General features: G+C 45.0%; 1 long non-coding RNA gene across 1 annotated transcript; it reads right to left on the bottom strand.

Annotated features, from left to right (window-relative positions):
• Positions 1 to 18,670: 18,670 nt before the first annotated feature.
• On the bottom strand, positions 18,671 to 20,137 carry LOC137429721 (uncharacterized). The gene is made up of 3 exons (XR_010984930.1): positions 19,516 to 20,137; positions 18,982 to 19,058; positions 18,671 to 18,803 (listed from the first exon to the last, which is right to left on the bottom strand). It is a non-coding gene; the product is annotated as an uncharacterized LOC137429721 (long non-coding RNA).
• Positions 20,138 to 21,687: the final 1,550 nt, after the last annotated feature.

Consider the following 21,687-nt stretch of genomic DNA (forward strand, 5'->3'; position numbering starts at 1 on the left):
AGTTGGGGCAAACCACACTTGTAAATTGGTCTCCAAAGCCAGTCACCAAATGGGCATCCTCCGTTGCGCAAAGTCCTTTGTGGCCACACCTGAGCTCTATCCACCTACAAGGGTTTCATTCACAGCTTGGAGTACTGGTATCCCTTCTGGGATGGTTCCCCTGCCTCACACCTTGCTCAGCTTGACACCATGGAAACCAAGGCCTTCAGGATTATTGGAATCTCCTGCGATGAAGCTGAGTCGATGGGCTTATCACTTCACCATAGCAGACAGGTCGGTGGTCTCTCTGTCTTCTACTGCCTCATTTCGTGTCTTGCTCTGTGTGTACCCACTGCTCTGTGTTCTGTCCCACTCCCGCCTCCAGGTTTCTGCAGGGTGCACACGATCCACCTGCAACCCCTTTCTGGTGAAACTCCCAAAATCGAGAATCTCTGCTCACCTCCACTCATTCATTCCTTTTTTCCCCCCACTTGTGGCCCCAACTTTCACATGGTCTTCAATCTTATTCTTGCCTCCAGATCTTCAAGACAGCTGTTCACAACCATCTTAGATCACCCCCATCCAAATAAATGATCTTTTCTACCCACCATTAACCCTCTCCAAGCCCACCTCTTCCCAATTTTCCATTTTTTCCTTCCTAAACATTTGTGTCGGTATCCATGTTGTTCATCCAATGTGCCCTCCTCTAGCCCTCATTTCTGCAATCGCCCTCTAGTTTGTCCCTCCAACCCACTGTTGGTGTTGTTCCCCTCTCTTTTCATTGTTATTTTTGTTCTGTTACATCCTGATCCGTTCTATGTTCTAGATCTTCCACGAGCATCAACGTTGTACCTACAAAACCAAAAAAAACTTCTTCAAAGTTCCTAGTGATAATTCGCCTTTTCTTCGTGAAAGGCACCGTGGGATCTTTAACGTCCACTAACTAATGCTCGTAAAAGGGACACACAGTTTAACATTAATCAGAAGGATGGTACCGTGATGAAACGCCAAACGGAAAGTTTACTACCTCTAGCATCCTGCCTCTCTCTGTACCAACCATTTAGTTTTTCTTCTGTTTTTAATTGTATGCACAAGCTCTTTCTTGAGCCTCGCACCAAATTAAAAGTAGCTGCTAGTGCACGGTGGGTATGAAAGCATGAGGTGTTGATGGACAGCACTCGTGCAGAGCTAGAGGAAGAAACAGGACACAACAGACAAATAGAGGTTCAGTTCGACCGACGAGAGAATTGAGCAGTGAAGGACTTTAACAATGATGTGTTTCTCTCACAAGATTAAAATTCCAGTTTTGACCAATGATTCTTTCATTTCCTGATATTACGTACAATAATGATATTATATCTTTATTTCTTGTCAAATCTCTGGTTAAAAGTATCACACAGAAGAAGAATGCACGCAATGTAAAACACACGCTTGTAGCTTTAGTGGGATCTTCCTAAGCCAGATAGACAAATAGATTACATTCCCAATTAGCTATACTGCCGGCATAATACTAAAGGGAAAAAATTAAAGGATGTACAGAACCAAATGGAGGATTGATGCCCTCTTGTGGTGATGGAAGAGTATCCAATTTGACATTCCCACATGAAACATTATGCCATGGTCACGGCACTTGCATACCTCCGCCAGGCAGAGCAGTTTACGTTTTGTATCCCACTGCTGAGCCAGCTCTGGATCCGACATGGACCAAAATCTAATCGGCTTGCTCTTGTTGCCTACCCAACTCATCCACCGAGTTTTGGTATAAGTCGTCCTCCTTTTTGATATACCATGCTAGATATTGTTTTTGGCCCTATCACTCAATGGTGAAGAATCACTTAAAAAATTGTCTGATCCGGATTTGAATCTTCACAATAATCGAATCAATTCTTTCTTGTCACATACCGAATCTGACCACCAAGTTTTGTCCGAATCTGTTCACAACTTTTTGAGATATACTGCTCACAAACAGACAGGTGTGAAAACAACCTCCGTCCACCTTGGTTGTGGAGATAACTAAAGTATGTGGCACGTTTCAAACATTTTAAAATCAGACAATGGCAGCAGATGTGTATACATATTAAATACACAGATATTAAGGTGAGCATCGAGTAATCAATAATTTGAGAAAGCCAAAATGGAATACAGGGAAGGAGAGGAGGGTTGTTAAAAGGGAACGGTTGGGAAGAGAGTGGAAATAAATTTATGAATCATAGGGAGTAGTAGAGTAGGGGAGTTCGTCTACTTTTTTGCATTTACAATCAAGTATTAAAGATAAAATGGAAACGAGCAATTCAGAAGCAGGAATCACCAAAGAGGTGATGTATATAAATTATGTTGATGTCTTGTTGGAGAAATAACGATTTAATCACAAAAGCAAACAAGAAAGAGGAGCGATCGCGGACCCTCGCCAGGACGTGTTTTTAGTGTTTTTTAAAGGCTTTTGTGTTAAAACAAATATGGCGGCCAAACCAAGTGACCGATGATGTCATCATTTTATTTCCTCTCCACCAATTTATCCCGAGATGAGGCTCAAGAATTTCATCTTGATCGGATGAAGTTTTGTACTTGTCGAATTATGACATCATAATTGTTACGTGCCCCTCCCCAACCCCCGGTCATGGTGTACCTCCGAGCCCCGACAGGAGTCACGGCAGAAAGAGGTGTTATTCTGTGTCAAAGATCAATGGTGAAACCACACCAATTGTTACCAACAAACAAATATTGTATTAAGGTCACACAAGAATAACAACACAAAAACAATAATAAATCAATTGTACAACAAATAGTATATCATTCCTATGATGGTACCATCAGGTTCGTACAATATAACTCACTGTGCTCCAAGTGAGCGAAAAGAAGAACATTCCCCAATGTCTCTATTCCGGCATCAAGCCCAATTCGATCTGCTCCAGCGATCGTCAGAACGATGTCGAATCGACACCAGAATCCCGTTCGGATGACAGTCACAGTCACGCGGGCAAAGCTGCGCAAAGGCGCCCTCAAAGCGACCGGGAAATCACACCCTCGCGTATGGACGTTCCACGGCTCACAGTTGGCGAACCGCAAATTAACCTTCAAAAGCCACGTTGCACACACACACACACACACCAGATTAACGTCTGAATGCGGTGAAAATGGTTGAAGCGAGATGAAACCCTGAGCGAAGCGCAAGTCCTGCGTGAGTCAAAATGGCCGAAGGCCCGCTCTTGTGGCATAACGGCACTCTGATGATTCTCTCCGGAATCAACCACAAAACCTGTCACGCAGGTTGATCTGTCACAGTGATAACAACTCTGTCGCAGGAATCTCCTTCCTGGGAAACCCAAAGTTCACTCGTGACTCTTGCTCGCCAATCGTTCGCTCCAGACCTCGAAGCAACTCGGCTTTCTTCTCCGACTCACTCGCTCCGCCTTCTTTTTCTCCCTTCTCTTCGTCGTCGTCCGGTTCCGGTTTCATTTAAAACATTAACTTTTTTCCCTTTTGCAAATAGTAATCTATTTTTCTTTAAACGACAACAATAATAGTACATGGAATCAAAAATGTTTACAGTGGATGAAAACCACAACAATGGAAGTGACGAATCCGTAACATAATGGAGGCACCTATGACATCATTATTAACATATTGTCGTGTGATTCCCTCCCAGTTAACACGAGGAGAGCCACGGATGGCCAATAGCGAGCTTTTAACTCCAAAGGCGATGATCAAATGCGGATTTCACTATATATGCGCGGGAGGAAAAAGAAAAAGAAGAAGCTGAAGCGCTTACCTGAGCGATCCTGCTGGGCAGTCTTCAACCTGCAGAAAATAACTCAAACAAAAACGGATTTAAAATGTACAGAAAATAACGATAGCATTTATATATTTAAAATGCCAATAACAAGAAACGCGACAGTAAAACTAAATTCCTATGAGATCCTTCACACCAGACTTATAACATGGACAAATGGGGAATAAAAGAACTGGAAAATAATAACGTGTGGTTTATCGTGCACTTAGCTCTGATCAGCTAGGGGAGGGGGGGGGGGCAGGAGGGTCTCGCCAGGATCCGCCAAGGCCCCGGAGGTCCGGCCGGCGTTGCGTGCAAGGCGTGCGCGTTGGCGAGAACTAGGCCTCGTTGCTCCCGTTCGCACTGCAGCGCTTGTACTAGGCCTTATCATGCTGTAGCGGCAAGCTGTGCGTCGTTTCCGCCTGCAACACTCTGCTCGTCTCCCGGTGGCTTCTCTGAACATGGCCGGTCCAAGCACAAACGCGCGAGGGAGAAGAACAAGGGAACCAGAGGAGGGCAAGAACAGGGCAAGATCGGAGGGTCAGAGAGGGTAAGAAAGCAAGAGGGCCAGAGAGAAAATGTCGGTCCTCGAGTTCTTTTAACGTCGGGGTCATGACGTCATCAGCGCTTCTCCACCAATCAGCACGCCGCTTCTTGATCACCTCTGACGTCAACGGTGGTCCTTGCCAATCGGCGCTCTGCTTCCTCCTCGGCCTTCCTTCCACTAATCAGCGGGTAGCTTCTTGCCCTGGCCAATCACAAGTCCCTTCTTACCCGGCCTTCCCGTTTGTCAACTCTCGCCCAATAGCGGGTTGCTTCTTGCTCCGCCCTGGCCAATCACGGTTCCTCGGGGCGTGTTTTCAGCCTGCCTGTCTTCTGTGGCGATGTAGCTGGTGCGTCCAAACGGCCGTGCTCAGAACTGGCTTCCGGTTGGTTTTATGGTCATTATTTAGTGCAATGAATGGGCATTTATCACGAGTGACTATGGTGCAGTGCCAAAAAGGACAAAAGATAGATCACATAGGGTAAGAAATACAAGGGATAATTTATCCTTATGCCCTAAGCTAGTTAACATGCCCCGCCCCTCGTGACGGGGACGAAGATACACCTTACTCCGACATTTGCCTAAACAGAACTTATTACATGGTGATGGTTCTGACCCGACATCCGGAGCATGATACCGACACAAATCTACCTTACTCTACATATCACTACCCCACAAACATAACAATATGTTATTCCCCATGAAGAGTTCTTTACAATGAGCCATGTCTCAATTTTTTCTATGCAGAGCTTTCAAAGATATAGAGGTGCAAAGCTTTTCAGTTTTTCCAAGATGGCGCCCGTACCACGTGACCCATGACATCATACTTTTCAGTAAAAAAATATACAGGAGGAGGCACAGCTATGGTGAAAGTTTCCTGTCAATCTGACCAACGGGTGCAGAGAAAATCACATTTATTATGTGCGGACATACAAACAGACTCAACTGCAATACCTTCTCCTCTGGCGAGGGTAACAAGTTGCTCAACACACTGTCCTGTATGGGAACCCTTTCATGCACACATTACACACCATTTTCATGCTGCCAAACAGTTTAAAATAGGTGTATGAGTACACCTGTTGAAATATTCTTACAAACCTCATGTATTACTTCCCATAACTTTGCAGAGTTGATTAAATGACATTTGATCCACCGTTTCTGTACCAGTCCAGCCTACACAAGTCTCTCCTCAATACTGTTCCTACAGTCACGTGAAAAAGTAAGTACACCTCATGTAAAGTTTTGACTTTTTCAACATATAGCTATTTGATCTTCATTTCAACAATATTGAGAGATAAAGGTGATATAATGTAACAAATACCATGAAATATTTACATTTTGTAGTCCATTGTATAATTTAAATAAACATAAATGCAAATTTCGCATGTGGAAAAAGTAAGTACAGCCCGACATTTATCACTACTTCAAATACCTAAAATTAGAATCAGGTACACCAGCTCAGGTGCAAATGATTAGAACATCGTTAGAGAGGATCTTGGAAGAACCTGTCTTATTTAAACCTCAGACATTTAGTTTGGTTTGCTCTTTGTTGTTGAAGTGTGCAGCGTCACCATGCCTAGATCAAAAGAGCTCTCTGGGGCCTTCAGAAAGAAGGTTAGAGATGTCTACGAGTCTGGGAAGGGCTTATAAAGATCTCCAAACAATTTGAAATCAATCATTCGACTGTCCGGAAGATCATCTATAAGTGGAGAAGATTCCAAACAACTGCCAACTTGTTCAGGCCAGGCCGCCCCAGCAAGTTCAGCCCGAGAGCAGACCGCAAGATGCTGAAAGAGGTCTCGAAGAACCCCAGAATGTCATCACAGGACCCACAGGTAGCTCTTCCCACTGTTGATGTCAAAGTGCACGAGTCCACCATTAGAAAGAGGCTGCACAAATTTGATCTACATGGGAGGTGTGCCAGGAGGAAACCTTTTCTGTCCAGAAAGAACATCAGGGCAAGACTAAAGTTTGCCAATGAACACTGAGGCAAAGAGCAGCACTTCTGGAACAATGTGCTCTGGACAGATGAGTCAAAGGTAGAGCTATTTGGCCACAGTACCAGAAGACATGTTTGGCGAAAACCAAAGACAGCATTTGACCACAAGAACCTGATACCAACTGTAAAGCATGGTGGTGGAAATATTATGGTTTGGGGCAGCTTTGCTGCATCAGGGCCTGGGCAGCTCACCATCGTAGAATCAACTATGAATTCTTCATTGTACCAGAGGGTGCTTGAGTATAATGTGAGGCCATCTGTCAGAAAGTTGAAGTTCAACCGAAGGTGGACCTTGCAACATGACAATGACCCTAAACATACCAGTAAATCCACCAAGGAATGGCTGAAAAGAAAGAAATGGAGGGTTCTGGAATGGCCAAGTCAAAGCCCAGATCTAAATCCCATCGAGATGTTGTGGGGGGATTTGAAATGACCTGTGCATGCAAGAAACCCCTCAAACATTGCACAGCTGAAATAATTCTGCATGGAGTAGTGGGCAAAAATTTCTCCCAGTCGATGTCAGAGACTGATAGACAGTTAAAAGAAACGCCGACTTGAGGTTGTTTCTGCCAACGGGGGCAATACCACCTTTTAGAGCCAAGGGTGTACTTACTTTTTCCACATGCGAAATTTGCATTTATGTTTATTTAAATTATACAATGGACTACAAAATGTAAATACAACAACAACAACAACAGGCATTTTAAGGCCATTTTCCCTGAAAGAGCGGGGTTTAGCCTTGCGGTCCCCCATGACAATGTTCTCCATTTTGCCCTATTTTCTGCATCTCCCCTTGTTAACCCCCTTGCCCGCATTTCTTCTTCGACCATCTTTAGCCAAGTCTTTCTCGGTCTTCCCCGTCCTCTACTTCCTTCTACATTCATTTCCATCACTCTTCTCAACCAGTCACCTTCATCCTTCCTCAACACATGACCAAACCATCTCAACCTGTTTCTCTTCACAGCATCCATCACAGGCTCTATTCTCATCATCTTTCGCAATTCATCATTTGTCTTCCTCTCTCTCAACGATACTCCACACATCCACCGAACCATTCGCATTTCCACCCTTTCCAGCCTTCGTTGCTGCTCTACGTTCGTTCATTACCCATGTCTCACTCCAATAAATCATAACACTTCTCCCACATGCAGCATACACCTTTCCCTTCAGCTTCAACGACACTCCCCTCCTCGTCAGCAAGCCACTCAGTTCCCGAAGCTTCTTCCATGCACATCTCACTCGAGCAACCGTTGCCGAGTCTGATCCACCTTCTCCATTCAGCATGTCTCCTAGGTAACAAAATGTTTTCACACCTTCCAGCTTCACGCCATCTCCAAGATCCAACTCAACATTTCTTCCATCTGCAGCTCCCTCTGTGCACACCTTACACTTGAATGTAGCTGCCACACTGGTTAATGACCCTCTCAAACCACTACATTTTTGATGAACGCCACTACATTTTTGATGAGCGCACATTGTACATTGAATGGAATTCACTGCGACACCCTTCCTGCACACAGCACACGGCCACTTCCCAGTTCTTTCCACCACACCACATGCTTTACCACTTGCCGTCACCTTCGTTTTTCCGATATTCACCTTCAGACCTTTTGTCTCCATACATTCCTTCCACTTGTTCATCTTCTCCTTCAATCCATCCATACTTTCTGCAATCAACACCAGATCATCTGCATACAACTCCCACGGTAAACCGTCCTTTTCGTTCTGAGCCAGCACCTCCATCACAGCTACAAATAGTAGTGGACTTGGTGCCGACCCCTGATGCACTCCCACCTTCACCTCAAACTCACCACTGTTCCCGTCCTTCGTCCTTCCAGCTGTGCGCGCTCTTTTGTACAAAATGTTAATGTTTCATGATATTTGTTATATTATATCACCTTTATCTATCAATATTGTTGAAATGAAGATCAAATAGCTGTATGTTGAAATATGTTGAAAAAGTCAAAACTTTACATGGGGTGTACTTACTTTTTCAAGTGACTGTATGTGGACTTGAGGGACAAGATCAAATCTGTATTCTGTTTTGGAGGTCAATGGAGAACTTACTTGTCTTTCTGGAAGAGAAACCCCAGCCCAAAGAGTCTTGTCAATGAGGAAACAATTCAGAATCTGCCTGTAACTTGGCAGTAACAAGTGAATTAAAAAAAATTATCCTAAATTAAAAAGGCAATGTAGGGATGACAAACTACAGTCTAAAAAAGGTCCTAAACAAGATTGGGATGATGTTGGTTTAGAGAGTAGCTAACAGTATTGCCATCACATAACAATCCCTACATCACTGCCTCATTTACACTTAATCAGTTATTGCTTCAAGCTTCTACAAACACTCCACTGGTTACACGAGTACTTGATTACTCCTGTCGTGTAGCCACATACTGAGACTCGACAAATTAGCAGCCTGAGTGCAATGTTATAATTTCAGTACATGATCATCAGCTTCTTACAAACTGCATGGCCATCTCTTATAACAGCATTGTATAATTATCTTCATTTGTGATTGGTTACTCCAAGTTGATAAAAAAGAAAAGTAGGAAAGACAACTGAAGCTGCAATAAGTCCCTGAAATTATATTGGAGCTTCTTATACTTATGCAGAAATTAAATAGGAGCTTCTAATACTTCTAGCAAGGCCTAGCCCTCGACAATAGTCTGGAGGCAGTGATGTCGGGATTGTTATGTGATGGTAATACTGTTAGCTACTCTCAAAACCAACATCATCCCTATCTTGTTTAGGACCTTTTTTTAGACTGCAGTTTGTCATCCCTACATTGCCATTTTAATTTAGCATACATTTTTTTATTCACTTGTTTCTGTAATTTGTTACAATGTGGAACAAGCGTTACGCCTAGGTCCCCCGTCGGTGAAGTGATGCGAGTTGACAAAGTGGAAGACGCAAGGCGGCCATCTTGGATTTTGACGTGGCAACCCAATTTTCAATAGCGTTCTTCCCTCCAGCTTTGTCAAGGCCTCCCTTCCTGCTCTCTCTCCACTTATCATTGCAACAATAAACTCCTCCCTGTCTACAGGCATCGTCCCACCTTCCCTCAAAATTGCTGCTGTTACCCCCATTCTAAAAAAACCTGGACTAAACCCTGACACCCTAAATAACTTCAGACCCATCTCCAACCTACCCTTTCTGTCAAAGGTTTTGGAACGCGCTGTAGCCACTCAACTCAAACATCATCTCTCTGCCAATAACCTGTATGAAACATTCCAATCCGGATTCCGCTCCAACCACAGTACTGAAACTGCTCTCCTCAAAATCACCAACGACCTTCTCCTCTCCTCTGACGCTGGCAACCTCAACATTCTCATCCTCCTCGACCTCAGCGCCGCCTTTGACACCATCGATCACACCATCCTCCTCACCCGACTTGAAACCACCTTTAACATTACCGGCACTGCCCTCTCTTGGATTAAATCATACCTCTCTGACAGACGTCAGTTCATCTCCATCAATAACTGCAAATCCCCCACTGCTCCCCTCCCCCAAGGTGTCCCCCAAGGTTCAGTTCTTGGCCCCCTCCTCTTCATCCTTTACCTGTCCCCCCTCGGTCACTTAATCCGCCGTCATGGTCTCCAATTCCACTGCTTCGCCGATGACATCCAGCTTTTCATCTCCACCAAGTCCATCTCCACCGCCACCCACTCTATCCTGACAAACTGCATCACTGAAATAAAATCCTGGCTTCAAATCAACTTCCTCAAACTTAACTGTGATAAATCTGAAATAATCATCATTGGCCCAAAAACGCTCACCAAGTCCACCCATAACTTTGCCCTCAACATCGACGGTTTCCCAGTATCCACCTCCCCTCACATCCGGAATCTTGGCATCATCTTTGACCGAACCCTCTCCTTCGACAAATACACTAAACAGATCACAAAGACAGCCTTCTTTCACCTGAAAAACATCGCCCGTCTCCGTCCATCCCTCTCCTCCGTGGCCGCAGAAACCCTCATCCACGCCTTCATCACTTCCCGTCTGGACTACTGCAATAGCCTCCTTTATGGTTCACCCTCAACAATCACCAATAAACTCCAATACATTCAGAACTCCGCTGCCCGTCTACTCACCCATTCCCGGACCCGTGACCACATCACCCCCGTCCTTTACAAGCTTCACTGGCTCCCCATCTCCCAGAGAATCCAGTACAAAATCCTCCTCTTGACCTACAAAGCCCTCCATAACCTGGCCCCATCCTACCTGGCCGCAGAAACCCTCATCCACGCCTTCATCACTTCCCGTCTGGACTACTGCAATAGCCTCCTTTATGGTTCACCCTCAACAATCACCAATAAACTCCAATACATTCAGAACTCCGCTGCCCGTCTACTCACCCATTCCCGGACCCGTGACCACATCACCCCCGTCCTTTACAAGCTTCACTGGCTCCCCATCTCCCAGAGAATCCAGTACAAAATCCTCCTCTTGACCTACAAAGCCCTCCATAACCTGGCCCCATCCTACCTGGCTGACCTCCTCTCCAGACACACTCCCACCCGCAACCTCCGCTCTGCTGGTACCAACCTCCTGACCCCCCCCCCCATCCGGACCAAATTTAGATCCTGGGGGGACAGGGCCTTCTCCATCGCTGCTCCCACCCTCTGGAACTCGCTACCTCACACCATCAGAGACTCCTCCTCACTCACCACATTCAAAACATCACTCAAGACCCACCTGTTCAACACTGCATTCAACATTTAACCCACAGCATCTAACCCCTGACTATCTCCTCTCCTTCTCCCTCCTTTGTGCTTTGAATATTTCCCTATTGATTCTTCTTTTTTTGCAATTGTTTTTATGTTTTGCTATGCATTATGTTTTGCACTCTGTCAAAGCGTCTTTGGGCTTCCTGAAAAGCGCTATATAAAATAAATGCATTATTATTATTATTAATATGCCTAGATACACCCACACACCAGATTAGAAGTTGGTACTTCGCTTATTTTTCAAGATATTTCGCTCACAAGGTTCAGACATACATGGCGGCGGCCATCTTTTGACGTGGCGACCCAATTTTCAATAGCGTTCTTCCTTATGCCGAGATACACCAAAACACCAGATTAGAAGTTGGTACTTCGCTTATTTTTCAAGATATTTCGCTCACAAGGTTCAGACATATATATGGTGGCATATCAAATGTCAAATTCAGACATATCAAAACAAAGATGAAACTGTTGTGGTGATGCGCTGATGTAGCGAATCTGGCGCCGAGAAACCGTGACTCGAGAAGGTTTATTGATTACGTGGTTTGCTTTTACCTTCACCCGTGACTGGAGGGTTCGTGATCACGTGTCCCGTGTGCGGTGTACAGCACTGGTACCTCGCTATTATTTTATTTTCATAAATGTAACAATGAAAAACAAGGCATTTCCCGAGACATTATATTTCTGCTGATATTATTTTATGCCACGTAACATTATCACGCGTAACGTCTTAATCACAAAAGCAAACAAGAAAGAGCAGAGATCGTGGACCCTCGCCAGGACGTGTTTTTAAAAGGCTTTTGTGATGCTGACATTGTGATGTTGACACAGTACCAAAGGATGTTGCAGGAAGGTAAAACCCTGTCGAATGGTTGCAGAATCATTGCCATTGATAGAGGCAGCTCGGAAACATGCCGTCTGAAGATTATTATTATTATGAACAAGATCAATTCCCGGGTTTGAGCGATCTCGTTATTTTGCTTTTGCCTTGGTCTGGAGAACTGAAAAGTGATCCCCACCTCGACAATCAGCTGAACAGACCAGGTAGGCTCTCATATGGAGCCTAAGCGAGTTTTTAAAGAAGATAGTCCAACTTTAGTTTTGCATGTAGCAGATGGGAGCAACGTTTTTTCCACGCCATCCCCACATAGAGAGTGCTACCGTACTCTCTGATAACTGATAAGTGTCATCATCCTCACGGTTTGTGAAAAAAACAAGCCCGATAGTCTAACAATGGTGTAGTCTGGCTTGGATCTGCTGAGTGGAGGATCTGCTGTGCGTCTGCCATGGGAACAGATCCTCAGGTCTGATTGGCGTACGTTTGTGAGGGACATACATACATACACTGGATGGATAGACAAATGCTGTAAAAATATGGTTGCCAAACCACGTGACCGATGACATCATAAATTCTTTCTCTCAACCAATTTATCCCTAGTATAGGTCACGCTCAATATATTTCATATTGATAACAAGAGTTCTACTTGTCGATTTATGACGTCATCATTAACGTATGGTAATCCCCATGGGGAGTACTTCACAATGAGCCACTTTTAATATTTTCCATGGAGTGGTTTCAGGTGTTTTTTCAGTTTTTCCAAGATGGCGCCCATACCATGTGACATATGACGTCATAATCATAAAAAATTATAGAGGCAATCCTATGGTGAAACTTTTGGGTCAATCGGCAAAACAGCTAGATAGAAAGCGAATTTTAAAGGGGATAAACCCGCAAAATGCTGGCTGTAGGGACATACGAGGGATATCCATACATACAGTGCATTCAGAAAGTATTCAGACCCCTTCACTTTTTCACATTATGTTGCAGCCTGATGCTGAAATAGTTTAAATTCATTTTTTCCCTCATCAATCTACACTCAAAAACCCCCTTATTGACAAAGAGTAAACAGGATTTTACAAAGTTTTGCAAATTTATTAAAAAGAAAAAACTGAAATATCACATTGACATAAGTATTCATACCCTTTGCTATGACACTTGAAATTTAGCTCAGGTGCCTCCCATTTCTCTTGATCATCTTTGAGATGTTTCTACACCTTGATTGGAGTCCACCTGTGGCAAATTCAATTGATTAGACATGATTTGGAAAGGCACACACCTGTCTATATAAGGTCTCACAGCTGACAATGCATATCAGAGCAAAAACTAAGTCATGAGGTCGAAGGAACTGCCTGCAGAGCTCAGAGACAGGATTGTGTGGAGGCACAGATCTGGGGAAGCCCACAAAAAAAAAAATTCTGCTGCATTGAAGGTTCCCAAGAGCACAGTGGCCTCCATAATTCTTAAATGGAAGAAGTTTGGACAACCAGGACTCTTCCTCGAGCTGGCCGCCCGGCCAAACTGAGCAATCGGGGGAGAAGGGCCTTGGTAAGAGAGCTGACCAAGAACCCGATGGTCACTCTGGCTGAGCTCCAGAGATCCTGTGTGGAGATGGGAGAAACTTCCAGAAGGACAACCATCACTGCAACACTCCACCGATCTGGGCTTTATGGCAGAGTGGCCAGACGGAAGCCTCTTCTGGGGTCTTCTGTAGTCTGGCCAGACGGAAGCCAGAAACAAGATTCTGTGGTCTGATGAAACCAAGACATGATTTGGAAAGGTCATACCTGGTGGAACATTTTGCCATTGTTCAACTTTCCTTCTGGTGGGATGTGTGGGGGTTTACACTGGCGCGCCATTGACTTTTATTTAGTTAATATTGTGGAGGTCATGCACACCAGTGACTGATATATCCTCACTGATCCTCCACCATTCACTGCAGACGCTGCAGTTTGTTGGTTCGTTTTGAAACGGCAATCGAAGGCTGATGGAACACAGACCACATGCATTACAGTAGCATTTGAATGTCAGTGGACTTGAGAGGAATTACAACAATTGCAAACAAGACAAATTCCAACAAAACATTTTCACATGGAAGCATCATGAAAGCCAACCTAAGCTCCAAACTCTCCATATTTTCCTTCTCAGCATCAAATACAAACACCAATTTTAGCTCCGCCACCTAAGATGGACGGAGGTTATGGATCTATTCACCCGTTTGTTTGCCTCTCTGTTCGTTGTGAGCAGAATATCTCAAATACTTATGGACGGATTCGGACGAACCGAGTGGATTAGTTGGATAGGTGGCAATAACAAGCCGACTAAATTTCGGTTCAGGTCCGATCCACATCCGGCCTATCAGTGGGATACAAAACGTAAACTGTTGGGCTTGGCGGGAGTACGCGCTCGACCGTAAAGAACCGTGTCATACTACACATCCAACATTGTAACTCAGCACCTACTTCAATCTGTTGCTTTTGTTATCTTCGATGGTTTTCTTTGCACAGCTACATGCAAGTTGAGAATTCCACATCATGCGTATCTTAACTGTGAACACATTTACAGCAAGTCCATTCGCACGATCAATACTCGATTCACACGATAGATGACACTGCAAATGCACAGAGATATCACTTTTGAAGTTTCAGGTTTTCACCTTGCCCACTTCCATTATGTCAGTTTTATATACCATATTCAGAGCTGACATGATCACTTAGACTTAGAGGTATAAACACTCACCTTTGAACAATTCAGCCTGGGTTTGAATGTCGACGCAACGACAAACTGTCATCCAGGTGTTTCATATGCAGGGCGATGAGAATCAATAGGAACGACGTTAAGCGGAAGGGCTAGTGGGGACATTGGTGTATGTTACAGATGCCATTGTCCTTTGGGAAGAGGTCAGTTATATCGGCAGCACCCCAGAGCCTAGACACGTAACTGCCAAATTCAGTTGATCATACCTATCCAGTCTATTTGGTGAAAGACTTGGATGAAACATGTTCCCCGGATGACCTTACAAGATGGTGGGAATAATTGGGGCTAACAGAAGTAGTAGACGACATACCAACTTTAGTATTGCATATCGTTCTTCCAAAAACATAAAGCTTTGCCACAGTAATTCACGAGTGGTCGATGGCGTGCCATTGCGAATCCTCTTTCCACACAAAGCAAAGTCGAAAGACAGCAAAAAGTTCCACCAGGAAGGAGTCACAAATTTTGGGTTAAAAATCGCCCCCCCCCCCCCCCCCTGTTTTGACCCCTTTCAACCAATGTCCGAACCACCTGGGGCATAAACCTTCTCTTCATGAATAGCATTATGGGATCTTTAACGTCCACCAAATAACGCTAGTAGAAGCGACACACAGTTTAACATTTATTAGGATGGTCAAGTCCATAAAATGCTTACATATTTCGTGCATCTCCGGATGTAGGACGAGCTGTTTGTTGAGCCAGGCAATGTTGATTGCACACACACATATACATATATATATGCATAGTATGATTTTTTAAAAATGCTTTGAAATGTAGAAGCAGACTAGAAGTAGAAGCAGACCTCTGCCAAGCAACACACAAGAGCTGCAGCAACATCTACTCCACAAATAAAAATGTTTTAACATGTGACCATAATTGCTTTTTGGTGTTTCTCCTTTTGACTGCACCCCAGTGGTGTGGGGCCAAAAACGATATTGTTCTTACACCTTGCGATGCGGTGATCATATCTACCAAATCGCATGATGTACAGACGGACAGACCCAATTAAGATCTCCCCCAGTTTTATTTTTAAAGCATGGGGATAATAACAGCAACTAGAAAGGCACTTGGTAGAGCACATACCTCCACCAGGCTGAAAGGTCTACGTTTTGTAGCCCACCAATAGGCCGGATCTGGATCGGGACCTTAACCAAAATCGAATCGGCTTGTGTTAGCTACCCAACTCGTCCACCACGGTTCGTCTGAATCCGTCCATAACTTTGAGATATCGTGCTATGTATCATTTTTTGCCCCATCTGTCAATGTTGAAGAATCTCTTTAAAATTATAGCATCCGGATCCCGATCTTCACCAAAACCTAATCAATTTGTTGTCGCACACCCAACCTGTCCATCAGGTTTTGTCCGAATCCGTCCACAACTTTTTGAGACCATGCTCAGACAGACAAAAAAACGGGGGCGAAAAGAACATCGGTCCACCTTCAGTAACGGAGGTAAATATTCTCCAGGAAAAATTTATTTAGAGCTGGCAGAATACAATGAATACCCCTAGATAATTGATTGTAAACAAACTTTATTTTAACAATCTGTGTACAATCAAATGGACCATCTATATTAGTGTCCGGCGGCATCCTTTCGCATTATGGAACAAAATCACGGCAGGAAGATGGTGCAACATGCCAGACTTCCAGAACCACCCAGAATCAGTAGGTGTTCATTCAAATGTGGTGGAGCTCTGCACATGCTTACCATGCAGTACTGGAAAGCATTCGTCGATTCAACATCAAATTACTATACGACACAGGGCACAGCAGACTGCCCGTCCATTTATCCCTTTGGTACTGGCGTCGAACCTCGATCGATTAACGACAACTATTTGCACAAGATAAATGACTATTTTAATAAGCATTCCATGGTACATAATTGTATAACTTAAATACCATTTTCCTTTACCCTGACTGTTTTCTTAATTACTTCATGTACGCATGTAGGTAGCATCACATTCAAAACACAGCTCAGTTTGGGTAACAGTGTAAAAACGCTATTAACGGGGTTACTTTTACTCTATTACTGTAGCTTGCAGGAATAGTTTTTACTGTACTTGGAAAGACTTTCCCAATAAGCTATAAACTCCACCAAAATGCTCCTTACAAATAAGTAAATGCTGAGTTATATTTTATATACATGTATATACATATATACACACAACCGAGCTAAGAATGACACATGATACTCATTTTCAAATGAATTCTTTCGACCAAGGCAGCGAGCACCTCTCTGCATAAACAAGCAAAGTTCACCACATTTTTCTTTTATTCCACAAAACGCACAACAGAACCCTAAATAAATATCGAAAGCACAAATCCTAGAAAAAAAACAACAAAAAAAAAACAAAAACATTTACACAGGAACAACAGGTGCATGCCCTATGCCAAACCTAAAACAATAAAACAAAAGCAACATTCAAAATTTAATGAAAGGAAAATAAAACAGTTACATCTTCCACTGATGAAAGAGCATTACTCGGTGCTGCCAAAGCAGATATGTGGCAAGGATTATGCTGGGTGGTTTGCCACTGCCTTCCCGGTAGTGCTCAGGGCAGGAACTTCTGTTCGGGGTGACGGCGATAATTCGCCGACTCTTTGTGACAGGTAGAGATCGTTAAAGTCCACCGGCAGCAACAAACGCCGGCGGACGGGTCTCTAGGTTAGCGTCCATCCAGTGGACGCGACATCTTTGAAGCACCAATCTGTCGGTTTATAGGTGGGTCGAGAATCGAACCCAGACCGGACAGCTCAAGGGCAAGTGCACTACCTGTGCCATCCTGTCGGACCTGTTGCACCATTGAGGACAAGTAGTGGTCGGTTTGACCAATTTTCAGTTCAACAGTTCAGTGTCTCAGCCTACTTAAATCGGAATGTGGAACAATATTACTTTCAACGATCACAGAAAAATAAAATAATAATAATAATAAAAAACAATAGAAATAATACGATTATTGAAAATTTAAACATTAAGAATTAGCATTGTTCCATAAGCAATACACCATATTTATTACCAGTGGCAGAAGGCAACTGGAATTTGTCAACTCAAAATTTCTGCACTTGAGTAGATCGAAGAAAATTAGGAAGGAGGGAGGGGAGGAGTGAGTGGTGGATGAAGAATCCACGATCAATTCATGCAAAAGTAGTTGCTCAACGAAGAAATACAAAAGGACGACGCATCTCCATACGTTGTCAACATCTGCCAAATAGACGGCAGATTTCAGATCGTTTTATTTAAAACATGAAAAAAAAACGATTTTTATCCTGCAGCTTATTGAGCGGCTCTCTCGACAAGAGATGGATGTAATTGTTGCATGGCAGTAAAAAAAAAATCACATTCTCGATTGCTGCTTGCCATAGAATAATGTTCAGCTGACAGGTGATTCAGGAAATGCAAGTGACAAAACGTGGCAGGTCATCGACAAAGGAAATTGATCCACAGCAGAGATGAGCGAAAGAGCTAGTTCATGCATCATTCAACCGTTCACCCTCTCAAAGTAAAACCAAAATATATAAACACAAGCAATCATGACAAAGGTCTGGAAGGTGGTGGGCCAGGGAAACCGAGATCATTACGCGAGCCCATGGTGGGAGCGATAACACGGTACTATCACCGTGGCTCAATAAAGGGATTGGTGAGAGCAATGAGGTCAAGTAAATACAGTAATAGCAAAACGGCAGGTGCGCTTTGGCGCATGACGAAGAACCATTAGGTTTTGGCTGTGGCGTTAAAACTGCAACTTCTTCCAAGACGAATATAAACCACTTCTCATAATCCTGCAGATCGAGGAGGAACAGAACGACACTAAATATTACAGGGTCTTGTTGAATGCACGGATGGACAGACAAACGACAGCAACGGGCAAAGAGGAAGCCGGCACACCTAGTCGCTTCGGCTGTGCCGATCACCGCCGTTGAATGGAGACTTGGAGTGCGTCGGCGATTCCATGCCCAGATCTTTGGTGGTGATGGGTAGCAGTGGCGATCGACTGAAGGAGCGCGAGGCTATTCGCACTTGTCGCGGGGACGGAGAGTGTGTGCCCGAGTTAGGTCGGCGGGCCTCAGGTGGAATCGAGCGATGGGGGGAGTGCGACAGGCTGCGCCGTCGACGGATTGGTGAGCGCGACAGGCGTCGTCTCGGTGAGCGTGAAAACGAGCGCCGGGAACCTCTGCCGTGTTCCTCATTTCTGGGACAAGGAGGTTTGAAGGCAGACAAAATTTACAAATCCTTGGCTGTCAAGGCGAGAGCATCACAAAGTAGGCCATCACGCCATGGCCTATCATCATGTCATCATCATTTTAGTCCATCAGGCAGGACATCAAATAATTCTTCAAGAATTTTAAAAAATTGCAGCAAATAGTTACCTTCCTTCTCCGACGAGGACCAAATTGGAGAATGATGGTGGTGGCAATTCTGCTGTTTCTTTCCAGGCACCACTTACCTGAATTTCCAAGTTCAAATTGCAAGTTGCTAAATTAGTTACACAGCTCAAAAATAAACATTAGTTGTCCCTTGCTTGAGTGACTAGATGATTCTAAAAAGGATATCCCACCTCCCCTGGTCGAACAAAAAATAGCTTCTTTTTTTTTTTTTTACTTCTGTTTCACCAATATGCTAATTTCAGTCCATTATGTTGGACAATTTGAAACTTTGTCTTCAAGAGAGACATGGTCCATCAATTTAAAACTTCCATTTTGCCAGCCATGATAAACACAGTTAAGTCAAAAGTAAATTCGCCATCTGAATCTGCAGTCTTGACCCCTCAACTAATATTAAGTGTTTCGAAGTTGACAGCAACCAATATAACCAGCAAAGGAACACCCCAAATATGAACTGAACACAAGAAAAATTCCTTGGGACAGTCTTCTCATATAGACAGAGTAGGCAAAGTGACTTACAGAGCCTATAACTTTTGGAATTGGATCTGCCATTTCACCACGGAGTGAAGGTGGCGTCACCGTTGCGGTTGATATCCTATGCGTGCCAATTCACTGGACATGTGGCTGGTGTGTCGCAGTGGGAGAAAGATGGGGTAAGGTTGTAAGAAGCCCTTTTGCTGCAGATGTGTGTGTTCTGCCTTTGTCCCACCCAGGCCTGAAATGGACACATTCACAGGAAATCACTACATTTAAAAAATAAAAAAATAAAAACTATGCACTCTCCGCACAGACCGCCACTTGTATCCTTAGGAAATACCATCGCAGCCACAATGCGAGTGGTACGTAGTTGCCCTGCTGGGATGGTAATGTAATAATGCACAAATGAATACAGCAAAAAAAAATAAAGAATAAAAATTTAAAAAAAGAATAAGTAGTCGTCGTGTTTGACCCTATCCTTTGGGATTCTGAATTTTATTCAGATTTCACAGTCTTCAAACCAAATTTGACAGTGGTCTAATTGAAGGTAAAGCAAAATTAACTCCCAGAAGCTCATTTTGTGGGTAACGTAGTTATTCAAACCACTTTTAACGCTCATCATGGAGTACGGCAGTACTCCATATGTAGGGATGGCACAGGGGAAAAAAATAATTATATATATATTATATATACATATATATATATATATATATATATATATATATATATATATATATATATATGCACAAGCACAAATCCAACCATAGGCACGGCAGTAGGCAATGATAATCAATTGCGTATGGTGCAGATTTACAGCAGCAGCAGTCCCCATCTTCTATGACATCATGTTTACATTCTGACATCTGAATGCACTGTAGTCTCAATCCTGGAATGACGCTCAATTGACAAAACGTTTTCTACATACAGCGATTTATCAATCACATCAGGAATTCACATACGAGAAGAATACAGGGTGCTTTGACAAGTACCTTGTAAGTCATCATGAGAGCAATTATCGACAACAGCAGAAATTACAAAATGAGGGGAATAAAGTGAGGAGTGAGGTTTATGGGTTGTGCAGGGGTGGTGGGGGGGGAGGAGAGAATGGGGAGGAAGGGGAGGGGCATGGGAAGGAGGCTGAGGAGGACCATGTAGAAGGAGGATGAGGAGGACCACGGAGAAGGAGGACGAGGAGGACCACGAAGGAGGACGAGGAGGACCACGGAGGAGGACCACGGAGGACCACGGAGGACGAGGAGGACCATGGAGAAGGAGGACGAAGAGGACCACGGGGAAGGAGGACGAGGAGGACCACGGGGAAGGAGGACGAGGAGGGCCACTGGGAAGGAGGACGAGGAGGGCCACGGGGAAGGAGGACGAGGAGGGCCACGGGGAAGGAGGACGAGGAGGGCCACGGGGAAGGAGGACGAGGAGGGCCACGGGGAAGGAGGACGAGGAGGGCCACGGGGAAGGAGGACGAGGAGGGCCACGGGGAAGGAGGACGAGGAGGGCCACGGGGAAGGAGGATGAGGAGGGCCACTGGGAAGGAGGATGAGGAGGGCCACGGGGAAGGAGGACGAGGGAGGGCCATGGGGAGGGGAGGCCGAGGAGGGATACGGGGAAGGAGGACGTGGAGGGCCATGGGGAAAGAGGCCGCGGAGGGATACGGGGAAGGAGGACGAGTAGGGCCACGGGCAAGGAGGACGACGACAGCCACGGGGAAGGAGGACGAGGAGGGCCACGGGGAAAGAGCCCGAGGAGGGATACGGGGAAAGAGCCCGAGGAGGGATACGGGGAAGGAGCCCGAGGAGGGATACGGGGAAGGAGGACGAGGAGGGCCACAGGGAAGGAGGACGAGGAGGGCCACGGGGAAGGAGGACGAGGAGGGCCATGGCGAAGGAGGACGAGGAGGGCCACGGCGAAGGAGGACGAGGAGGGCCACGGCAAAGGAGGACGAGGAGGGCCACGGCAAAGGAGGACGAGGGGGGCCACGGCGAAGGACGAGGAGGGCCACGGCGAAGGAGGACGAGGAGGGCCACGGCAAAGGAGGACGAGGAGGGCCACGGCAAAGGAGGACGAGGAGGGCCATGGCGAAGGAGGACGAGGGAGGACGATGGGGAAGGAGGATGAGGAGGGCTATGGGGAAGGACGAGGGAGGGCCACGCGGAAGGAGGACGAGGGAGGGCCACGGGGAAGGAGGACGAGAAGGGCCAC

The sequence above is a fragment of the Myxine glutinosa genome, chromosome 6 (genome assembly GCF_964187855.1).
Source record: "Myxine glutinosa chromosome 6, kmMyxGlut1.1, whole genome shotgun sequence".
NCBI classification, from domain to species: domain Eukaryota; kingdom Metazoa; phylum Chordata; class Myxini; order Myxiniformes; family Myxinidae; genus Myxine; species Myxine glutinosa.